We start from the raw sequence: 12,511 nt of genomic DNA on the forward strand, positions 1-12,511 counted from the left end.
GCGCTCACTCTTACTGATTGTGTCCTAAATAATAAACCATGGCCCCGGGCGGTTTTTCTCAGAATGTTTATGATGAGAACTCATTCATCTAAATCTACTGGCCAATGGAATAAAATAAATCAAGAATTTCCAAAAATATAACAATATTTGTGTTCTCTAGATAATTGATGACTGCAGCTGCACTAATTAAAACCCATGTGAGTTTCATTAATCTTGGTCACCAGGTCCCTGTACACCGCACCCTGATCACTGCACACTGCCCTTGCGTCACATTCAGGTGAGACTTTACTTCTAGTTCAAATCTCACCGTGTCACTGCTACTTTTTAAAAAACTGAACTATCTTATCATGCATTCACCCGCTGTGCATCTAAGTGATTTAATTCACACCAAGCAAACTCAAAAATGGATTTAAAAGCTTATTTTCAGCAAAATGCTTGCCAATCCTCTGCCAGCCTAATAAAGCCAATGAGGTACCGAGAGAGGTAAAGACTCCCCGTAATAAAAACAAACGAACAAAAAAAAACCAAAAAAACCCCTCTCTATTCATAAGAAAAAAAATGAAACTATGTTTTCTTCAATGTTACTACAGAGGCATTTTGTTTGCATATCTACAATTTTCTCTACTGAAAATCAAAACTACATCTGCACTAGAGAATTTCTAGGTAATAGCTGTATCGTACATATATTTTTCTGTATCAGAGAACATTTTTATAGCTGTAGATATGCTTTGCTTGTTAAAGAAAAAGAAATGTGTCAAAAACTTGTGGTTCAGATAAATATCTGCAGAAATAGCTATAACTAATGTTAATAACTAAGCTGCCTCGCAGATCATAAATACTAGGAAATATAAATAATTCCTAGAGACAACTGCACAATCTATATTTGAGGAAAGGCAACATTTGAACAATCAATCACCTGAAGCCAACACTGTCATAAGCTAAGTTTATGAAAATACTTGTAAACATTTATTAAATGTAAATCCCTCTTCAAAACGTGTGTTGTAGGAGATCCCCATTTTTTTCGTGCAATTTGGAGTATGTAATATACAGCAGTTGATGAATATACAAAAGCTTTGCTGCAGGAACTGTTTCCTGTTGGTCTCTCAATCTATTGGCAGTGATACAATTTGTTTTGAACTGATGTCATATAGAACACATTCTTACAGAACAATTGTATCATTCTTACCAAACAAAACAGTCCTTGCATTTAACTCTCCTTCATTTTCAAGATTAAGGAGCATGTTTTGCTTTCATTTGCTCTTTGAAGTTGATGAAATAAATGATAACCACTGTAAAGAAAAACAATTTTTCTAGTATTATGTCCATACTCACTTTTAGACCATGGTAAAGCTTTTGTCCAAGTAACTTAAAAAATGAAATGCAAATAATAAACACCACACCACACATTGTGTGTGTGGCTGTGGCTTCTCCACAGCCACAGGCTTCCACAGAATGCCTACAGGCTTCTCAATGTCCCTTTGAAGGTTCTTCTTATTGCAGGCATCTGCAAATGTCTCCAGCGAAAGGTAGTTGTGTGCTTCCACCTGTGCCCTTGGTGGCAATTTGATCTGTTCCTGTCCAGTTCTCAGCTTCCTTACAGACCTGGAGAGCAGCCAGGCTCCAGCTGGCCAGCAAGGCCCAGAGCACAGCAATTCCTTCTCCTACTGATAGCTATCAGAGTGCTCACATCTAACGACCCCTGAGCAGATTCCTGATCATCTGCTTGATGAATTAACTCCTTAAAAACTTCTCCAGGATTAATTATAAAATCTCCAGTTAGGAAGAGTTGGATTCCCCAAAAGATTGTCAGCAATACTATCAGCGGGGCATTATGGATGCTGTAAGTAATGGCATTTGAAGAAAAAGGAAAAGAATGTGGAAGTGATGCTACAGAACAGCATCGGTTCCCCCTGACTGGAGCACTTTTGTATCTCAAAAGGGACTGATGACAAGGGCAGGCCAAACTACGTGCAGGCCAAACATGGCCTGAACAGACAGTGCATCAAGACCATGGCCCTTTTCAGACTTTTCCTAAGAGGAAGCTCAGCAGCCCACATACAAGGACCCAACACCAAAACAACACAGGTGTGTTGTATTGGTAAGGTTGGTCTGGCCTGGCATCAGCTTTCCGGTTACACCTATATATTCCCCATATGCAACAGACATCCTTATTACGAAACATCTGCAAATCACCCTGCTATGGAAAGGGTGTGTGGGACTGAAAGAAAAGACAAAAGCTAAATGCAGGCTCTGAGAACTTTTATAGCAGCAGCACTAGATTTTTCCAGATTTGTTTAGAAGTTCCCGGTGAAATGGGAACTTCTTAATGGGAGCACCATTCTTACATGAGGATTTCATTATCTTTTTTACAAAAAAAATAATACAATGACAGAATGAAAGTGAAAGCTAACAGTATTCACAAAAAAAAAAAAAAAAAAAAAAAAAAAAAAGTATGTATTGGGTAATGTAATAAAATTTTTGACCACTTTTGCCACAAGGTATTTTCCCCCCTTTTTCCAAGCATGGCCATCTTATTCTTTTGCTGATGATAAAGTTACAGACAGCATTTTGGAACAGTGCAATAAGCAGATGTTATAACATGCCTCTAATGCCAGCTCTGGTCTGAAAGCAGAGGTGAAAAAAATCCATGTATTGCAGAGGTTCAGAGGACTGACTGGGCAAGTTGTTCTTACACAACAGTAGACATCCCAGCAGAAGCCAAATGAACATGTTCTGAAGGGATTTTTTTAATGGCAGAATATCTTCTAACAGATTTCCTGTATTCCAGCTTTGGTCCTGGAAGAGTTGTACTGATAAAATGCTAATATATTAGGAGCTGAAGTCTGAGCTTCTTTTGAAAGCAAACAAGCAATCAACCTGCCAAAAGCAGAATCTTGATCACAGAATCACAGAATTGCAGGGGTTGGAAGTGACCTCTGCACATCATCAAGTCCAACCCACCGGCCAAAGCAGGTACCCTATGATAGGTCGCACAGGCAGGCATTCGAAGAATCTTAAATATCCACAACCTCTCTGGGCAACCTGTCCCAGTGCACCACCACCCTTACCTTAAAGAAGTTCTTATTCATGTTAGTATGGAACTTCTTACGTTCCAGATTTAGGCCATTACTCCTTGCCCTATTGCTATATATCCCTGAGAAGAGCCTGGCCTCATCCATCTGCCTTCCACCTCCATTTAGATATTTATAAACATTTATTAGATCCCTCCTCAGTCTTCTTTTCCCCAGGCTGTACAGACCCGGGTTACTCAGCCTTTCCTCATACGGAAGATGGTCCAGACCCTTAAAAATTTTTATGGACCTCTGCTGTCTTTTTTGAACTAAGGAGCCCAGCACTGCATACAGTAGTCTAAATGTGTCCTCACCAAGGCAGAGTAGAGGGGAAAGATCACCTCCCTCGACCTGCTGGCCACATTTTTTAATGCACCCCAGGATACCAATGACCTTCTTGGCCACAAGGGCACACTGTTGGCTCATGGCCAACCTGTTGTCCACCAGGACCCCCAGGTCCTTCTCTGCCAAGCTCATCTCCAGCAGATCATCCCCTAACCTGTACTGATGCATGCAATTATTCCTCCATAGGTGCAAGACTCCACATTTGCTCTTGTTAAATCTCATCAGGCTCCTTCCTGCCCAACTCTACAGTCTGCCCAGGTCTTGCAGAATGGTAGTGCAGCTTTCAGGTGTGTCAGTCAATTCTCCCAGCTTTGTATCATCAGCAAATTTGCTGAGGGTGGACTCTATCCCTTCATTCAGGTCAGTGATGAAGATGTTGAAAATCGGACCCAGCAACTGATCCCTAGCAAACACTGCTAGTTACAGGCCTTCAACCAGACTGTGTATCCGCTGATGACCACCCTCTGAGCTGTGCCAGTCAGCCAGTTCTCAATCCGCCTCACCATTCACTCATCTATCCCACAACTTCTAAGTTTCATAACAAGGATGTTGCAGGAAACACTGTCAAACACCCCGCTGAAGTCAAGATGCTAAACATCTATCCAACTAATGATAACATCATAGAAAGTTGTCAGGTTGGTCAAGCATGATTTCCCCTTGGTGAATCCATGTTGACTTCTGCTGATAACCTCCTTCTCTTCCAGTTGCCTGGACACGGCATCCAGAAAAGGTGTAACTTCCTCTCCAGTAGGAACACTAAGTTTTTTGGACTCCTGTAACTCATAAATGGCTGAACCGATTTCTGTCAACCTCTCTGTAGAGACCAAGTCTGGAATATTTCAGACAGAGGCAAGTTTTTGAAATTGTATGAGTGAGTGAAAAAAGAAGATCAAGTGAAAATATTTTGCCCTACAACATTTTCTCAACTATCTCAACACCTTCCTTAAATTAATTATTAACAAAAACTAAAACTTCTCTCGTGCTTCTTAATCCTCCTCTACTCTACTGGAGATCACATATTCCCAACCTTATTCAAGCACCCTATTTTCAAAAGATTAAAAGCTCTATATGTGTCAGTATCTGATGGAGCAGGCTTTGCTCCAACTCTCCGTATCTAAACAAGTATTTTCCCTCCATTTATCAAACTCACTGCAGTAATAACTGTCTCGTCTTCACTGAACACAACTTCTGTTATGCAAAAATCAAGTACAAAGGGAGGTTTCAGCAGTGCTTTCTAAGTTCTGTTTAGTGCATGTCTGGATGCATCTGAAACTGAGTTATTAGTTTGACTTATTTTGTCATTGACATGGCAGTGCAAACATTAGCAACACGGCATTTTGACATTATTTCACTTCAAGAGTCTCCTGAACACTGAGTATTTCTGATCGATGTATTTCAGGCTATTTTTCCATTGTGCTATCCACTCACATTTTCTTAAGAAAGTCTCATTTTCCATCCTGCCTGTATTTTTTCTTACCCCAGGTCACTTCATATTGTTTCTTTATCCATTCACGATTGCAAAACCTACGAATTTAGTAACATCACAGTCATTCTCTGCTCATTGTTTTTCATTTCCATTATATACAGTGACTATAAATTTGTCTCATAAACAGGTTGCATAATTTTACTCAACTGTGAACAACATTTTTTGCATTCTGAAACTCTGTATCCTATCAAGTAATATTTCTCACTCTATCAATTTCCATTTACAGTTTTTTCCATGACTTCAACAGAGCAACTTTTCTGGCTCAACAGCACATAACTTATTTTTCTTAACTACTTCTGAAGAATATTTTTGGACTTACTCATTGTCCAAGACACCAATCTTTTTTTTTTTTTTTTGCCTCAAGTCCAAAACGGCAGAATCAGATTTTAAGGAAATTGCTGCACAAAAAAATGACCAAACATGAAAGGACTTCAGCTTTCGGTCACCTGCACAGGCAGACTTGAAACTGTACCTAGCAGGCACTCCATTTCATTGCAGTCTCCATTGGACATACTGCAAGGACTGCAGCAAACTGCCAAGAATTTTCTTACATCAAGTCCAGCCTACATGCATTGTGTGGTCAACTGTTACAATTTGAATGTGTTCAGTGCTGTTACAGATTGCTGATTCAAAACCCTACTACTCCAAGAATTTAGAAGCCTTTTTTCCACTGTCAATTTCTTTCTTCGTTACCGTTTTTATTTCAAATTTAGTCTTCCAATAGCAAAACGAGGAGGTTGGTGGCCCTGCATGTGGCAGGGGGGTTGAAGATACATGATCCTTGAGTCCCTTCCAACCCTGGCCATTCCGTGATTGACTGATCAACATTCCGTTGATCTTCAAACTGCATTAAAGCATTTTTTCATACCTGAAGATCAGCTAGGGCTTTTAGATTGGTAACCAGATACAACAATCAGATCTTATTACACCTATATCCAATGAATAAACCGCAAACTTCATAGTGAAGACAGTATTAATCACTATTTGTATGAACTTGAAATTCGTATCACATCTCACCTATTTCTGTCATTCCTACTCTAAAATCTATCCAGCTTTTACCATTTGTTAAACCTGTTTTGGATTTTAGAATACCCCTAAGGCTCATTACCAGTAAAATCCAAAAGGACTGTTCCTGTGATTTAATTTTGGGAAAAAAATGAATAAATACAAGATAATAAGTGATTATAAGACCGTTTCTTGCAAAATTTTAGCTCTACATTCAGGCTCAACACTCTCCTTTAATGACAACCTTTTGTTATTATTCCTTTAAACTATGCATTATGAGCTCAGAGTTTTTGAACAGATCTCTTTAACTGAAACAAATCTCACGTAGCACTTTATTCGACGTTTATTTGAAATTCATCCATAAAAGTTTTCTAGAGAAATGGGTATAAACAATCTTACTAAAGATGGCATCAGGTTGGGCTGGAGAGATCAGCCCACACTGCTATTCATCACATTGCTATGCATCCATATATTGTATATATATCATCTTTCCCTGATATTTGCTCTGAATCTCTGTACACAGATTGGAGTAGATATTTGCTAATCCCCTCTCTTTCCCCTTCTCAGACACTGACATAGAATTTATTTACCATTTACATGTGATCCCTTGGGAGAGGGGTAGGAACTTAGCCAAACGATCCTTGTGCCTTGCTCCCTGTGGGGCTGGATAGGGTGGTGCAAGCTGGCAGCTCTTCTGCTCTGTGCCTTAGTGGCACACTGTCATAGTGGAACTACCAATTCTGGTAAGGAAAACAAGAAGCAAGACTCCTGTCCTGTAAAGTTCCTCAGCTCTCGGCAGAGCAGTAGAAAGTGACAGCACTGATATTCATTAGGCACCAGCAAAGAAATGCCTTCTCACTTACTGGTGAGGTGGTTAAATATTTCAATATAGCACTAAAGAACAAAGAGAGGGAAAAAGGCAAGACAAGTGCTTAAATCTAGTCAAGGAAGAACTTTCAATACCTTGATAAATCACATGGAATGAGGGAATCTACTGGGCTCTGTGTTGCCAAAGTGTCCGTTTTTCTTACATTTTCCTCATACATTTTAACAGGTAGGAAAGGAATTTAAATGGCAATTACTGCAAAAATTATAAGCTGATTCAGACTAGAGTTCCTAATGCAAGCAGATTGGGTATAAGTCAAGCAGAAATACCCCTGTCCACAACACTGCTGCTTGACTTGACTGGAAAATAATGTTTCTCCCCTAATTCCCAATTTCATTTAAAACTCTGGTTATAAATCACTGCCAATGCTTGGACTGACTGAAATTCTAATGCTATACTAACTTCTATTACATAAACACGATGAAAAAAGTATTTCAGAGTAAATCAGTAAATCCCTTAACTCATTCCATTGTCCCTACATGCTGATACTTCAGCACGCGTATTACGGCAACAAGGAATATATTTCCATAAACAGTGAAATTAGGAGAAAGAGTTAGAAATGTTGCCTTTGTGATTAAATTATGCTTACTTCTGTCAGTGCCAAATATACGCTGCCAAAACAACAACAAAAAATATGGTCAATGAAAAAGTTGTTGAAATCTTCACTCTTTTCACTTTTGTGTTCATCAGATTTTCTACACACACACACACACACACACACACACACACACACACATATATATATTTTTCTTGGAAAAAAAAGAATGGTACCCAAAGATCAAATCAAAACATCAGTTTCACAACAGCACTCCCCAGGAAATGTCATCATAATGGATTTCATTATTTTCTTCAATCATTTAGATTTTCCTGCTTTGCCATTCCTGGTCAAAGAAGATGCACCTCAGGGTTGACTGCAAATACAAATCTTACTTCTTGGCTGAAATCAAGCCCTTCCATCCCCTTCCTAATTCTGGCAAGTTATATATCTCTGAAATCAAGACTAAAATAGAATTACTGAATGGCTTACTCTGACTGGATTAACTTACTCTGACTGGGTTAACGTTGCAGTACAGCAATATCGGATTTATAAAAATTAAGATCTATTGATATCTAAAGTGATGTCCTGCAACGTGAACTTGATGAAGGGCATATGGGAAGGGCATAGAGAGCTGAATTATCTTTACCCCAAGGTTCATACACCAGGTTAATTGTTTCTATACATTTGCCGTTACAATCCATTGTAATTGCCAACCTCCTTAAAATATTAAGAGAATGTTTTAAAAAATGAGAATCACTCATTCCGGAACTGCAGTTTCACACACTTTAAGGGCTTGTCAGGGGCTTCCTAAAGGAGGCAGAATCTAGCAGGGGTGTGACTGAGAGTTTTCTTTTCCAGTTCCCTTGAAGAGGGGCTGCTGAAAGCCTTCTAAGAGCTGAGGCGTAGAGCCAGAGCACTGACAGCAGACTCTGGAGCCACACGTGCTGAGCGGGGCAAGAGGCAGCAGCGCCTCCACTCCTGGGTCTGACCCAGCCTGGGTCCCACTGACTCTGCATTCACGCCAAGAAAGCTGCCATCCACGCCCAAGGAGTTCATTCTCACCGCTAGCAAAAATGCAACTCCCGTTATGGCTAATGGAAGTTACACATGTGCTTCAGGATAATTTTAGGCCCTTAAGGAATTGTTTCCTGCCCTTACACACACATGTAATTTTCATTAATAGCAATTAAAAGAATATCAATTCTACAAAATTATGTCCAGTTTCCATAACACAGAATTCCATGCAAAACAACAGTAACCAGCAACAGCTTTCTTTTTTTGTTTAAGCCAGATTTAAATAATCATTCAAATTGACATTTTTAATAAAAAGTAATTGTTTTACTCAAAGCAACAGAAGCTAAAATGGAAATTTCAGGCTGCAATCCAATCAATGTAAATGGTTCAGGAAGAAGGAAAAAAGCTGAGAAATTTTAAGAAGATATTTCATTATGTTTTCCTTTTGGGGCTCTGATCCTGCAGGCAGAGCAAAGAACACAGGATATGGACACAGCAAAAAGATCCTCCTGCCACTTAGGTATCTAATATGTATTACATTTTGCCTCAACTTTGTCTGGCCCTACCTAGTACACATAAAAATGACTTTGTTTGTCACATTATTCTAAATATTAAAAAAAAAAAAAAAAAAAAAAGCAAAACTGCATTTAATATTTTATTGCATTACCATTACTCCACTTCTAATGTACTACTAAAGGTGTGAGCATGAAGTTTGAAAGTAGTTCCACATTTTTGTAAGCTCGCAGTAAATGCTCTAACATTCACAGCAATAATTCTAAATATCAAATTATTACAGCAACCTCTGGAGAGATCTCAAAACAGGACATACAAGCTCACACTTTTGTTGTCACCTTCAAATAGAAAGCCCATAGCAGGAGAAGGAGATGAAAAAACTTCTGAATAGAAATTGTTTTCAAGTCCTTCTGGGCTTTGTGATTCCACTGCAAGCCTACATCTGGAGTGCATGAGGAGCGGCTCTGCACTTGCATTTGCTCTCTGCCCCAGCCCAGCAGGAGCTGCTAGGCCCAGTGGTGGCCATGCTACAGCAGTGGAACAAGGCAACCCTCCTGCGGGTGCCGAGCTGGTGCTGGGAGCTTCACATGCCCACAACTCAACCCTGAAGTGCAGAGAATGCGAGATGAAACAAACAACACACATACAAAAAACGACTAGGAAAGGAGAACTGGCCCGTAGGCTGCACAAATCCTGTAGGATAAGTTATGGGAAAAGTATCTTGAAAAAAACTAAAAATAAGATGCTCATGAAAATTAAAGTACAGAACATCCAACAGACAAAACACAGTAAAATTAACTTTCAAATGGAAAAATCTGCACGGTTGTTTTCTTATTTCTTCTCCTAATAAGCATACATACTGTACTTGAAGGGTAAATGCAACTGTTTAAATATTTATTGAGTAAATATGCGTGTTGGGGGATTTTTTTTTATGTCTGATTTTGAGAACAAATAAGTTTTAAAAGGTAAATCTAATGCAATGCAATAAAACTGCAAAGTACGTTCTGACCTTCTACTCTTCCCTGCAACACTTACACACACATATATACGCACTTTAATAATACATATCCCAGCAGACTACAATTGACCCCACTAAATCTTGTTGTTTCCCCAAGTGTGGAATTAAAAGCCTCATGACCAGAGTTACAGCACACATTTGTTTCCATTCTTGTGATATCATTTTTCCCCCTCAGACTAGTGTCACCACTGAAGCCCATGTTACTGTACATAACTGCCTGAATTCTGTATGTTAAAAAATGTACGGACATTGAAATCCAATCTAGTCTTTTCTTCTTTTTTCTTTTTTTCTTTTTGTTTTGTTTTAGAGGCTTTTTATTTATTTTTCTTGAAATAAGCTGGCAAAACATTTTGGAAGGAAAAACAGATACTTTTTGTCACTTTTTAAGTGACAGTTTTAATACCACACACATTTAGCAATATCAAGCCAAGCAAATGCTATTTTGTAGATATAAAAAATAACTAATGTATGCTGTCCATTAAAATAGTGAGATAAAGGTATATAACTTCATAAACTACATTTATGTTTAACAAATGACAGCACTGCAATATACTTTATCTCACAGTTTTGAAGAAGATAGCTTAACCATCTAATCTACCTTGTTTACCGAATAGAAAAGAAATTTAGAAAACTATAAAGCATATGCATGGAAATAGATGAAAACCAACCAACATATATGCTTCTCTGTTTGTAGCATCAAAGATGATTTGAGTTTGAGCAAAATTCACATATTCACATTCTCTCTTCAAAGAAAGATGATATTTTCCTACTCTGTGTGTGAGAAGAGCAGCCTCGCCAAAGCCAAAATTACGACACGAGCAAATGATATTTGTACTTCCTTTGGTTGCTGTCTCCAATTGCCTATTCTCTTCCTACCCCAATCACCTCCACCTCCACTGGGACATTTGCCTTTCCTATCAGTCTTTCTGGGCTTCTTTTCTCTTTTTTCCTTTTGCATGTGTCTGCCACTGCCATTCTCCTTAATTGCTTAATTCCTTTCTCTTTCCATTTCAAGTCACAGGTTTCCCACCTTCCACATATCTACCCAATTTCCTAGTAAAAATAAATCTCTAAACAACAACAGGACTCCTTCATTTTGCTATTCTGTAGATCATTTATGCTTATTATTCTTCCAGTGGCCAAATAAGACTCAGCCCACCCAGATCATAAGATGTAATAATCTTTATTTATGAAATCGTAATGCAATATCTGACTGAATTTCCATGCAGTAGACAGACTGAACAGAGCCTTGGCCACCTCTATAATTATTTGGATTTCCTTTTCCTATCCATTGCATTAGTTTACAGGAGATTATATGCATCCATGATTTATGGGGAAGAGGGATGCCACAATCAGCCAAGCACTGTTGTGGCACTCAGGAACAGAGCTTAGACTCAATTCTGCCACTTCTACGCTGTCCCTCCTTAGAAGAATAAATTATTTCCAAGTGGTAATCAGACAAATTTGTAAAGATTGCAGCTTATGGAGGACACGGATGCATCATTCCTGTACTGTGATAGCCTTTGTATTTGTGAGCTTATCTCTAGTACAGAAAAAAGATGCTGTGGCTCTTCTGACTTTCAGTCAGTCTTGTAAAAACCAAAACTACATTTGGTGTGATACATTCTTCTCCTTACTAGGATCTGGTGCTTGGGGTGTTCCACATTTTGCTTCAAGTCTTCTCACTCAATTAATTTTCCCAGTAATTATATTCTGAAGCAGTTAATGAATATGAGAACATGAGCAAGTAACCTGTTTTGAAGAAATGCTTGTGATTTAAAGAAACAAAGAAATAACAAAAAGAAATAACCAACATATGAATTAGTGCAATCTACTTATGACTCCTATCTTGAGAGTGCTGAAAATCCACACCATGCCTTGCCTTTGTGTGAAATACTTTTCAAATGAATCTCTGATTAAGCTGAAGTATTTGTAAAATTACACGTGAGGAGAAAACTCCCTATTGACTTCCCATCTGAGACTCAGGTCTGTTGCCCTTTTGAAAAGGTTTCTTACTGTGCTACTGAAATGTCCTCTCATGATGGCAGTTTGAGAGGGTGAAAAAGCAGCTGAAGAGGACTATGATAGACAGTCCCTCATATCTTCCTAATTTAACCCATTGAGCTGGCCTCGATGGATTCCGAAGCATAGCTGAAGGTCTCTTCTAATGGAAGTCTAGATTCCCAGAGGAATAAGATGCCGAAAAAATGCTATTCGAGATTACAAGAGAAGTCTTCAGTAGGAACTCCTATCACTTCTAAAACATGAATTGTGCTCTAGAAGCCAACTAATTCTATCTTCTAGGTAGAGACACAGCCCATTTTCTCAATAATTTGTATGTTTACTCAAGCTACACTTTGGGATCTTCAGGAAAAGGTTAACACAAAATAACGCACTCCAAACTCTTCCATGCTTTCTTAATTCAATTTCAGGATAAAGCAAGTACTTGCAAATAAAATAATTTTTTTTTCTCTTGTCACATGGTATTATCCAATACTCAGGACTCAACAGTCAATGCTGTTCTCTACCTCCATTTCCAAATTTTAGATTAAGAAACAGGGAAAAAAAAAAAAAAAAAAAAAAAAAAAAACGAAAAAACAAGAGCCCTTCTTTTACATCTCTTTTCAGACAATAT

General features: G+C 38.5%; 1 protein-coding gene across 13 annotated transcripts in view; it reads right to left on the reverse strand.

Annotated features, from left to right (window-relative positions):
- The window catches only part of ZNF407 (zinc finger protein 407), a 340,195-nt gene that overhangs the window by 156,682 nt on the left and 171,002 nt on the right, over nucleotides 1-12,511 (reverse strand). The gene's annotated exons all lie outside the window — the stretch shown is intronic.

Source organism: Tympanuchus pallidicinctus, unplaced genomic scaffold (assembly GCF_026119805.1).
Source record: "Tympanuchus pallidicinctus isolate F22 unplaced genomic scaffold, pur_lepc_1.0 scaffold5, whole genome shotgun sequence".
Lineage (NCBI taxonomy): Eukaryota > Metazoa > Chordata > Aves > Galliformes > Phasianidae > Tympanuchus > Tympanuchus pallidicinctus.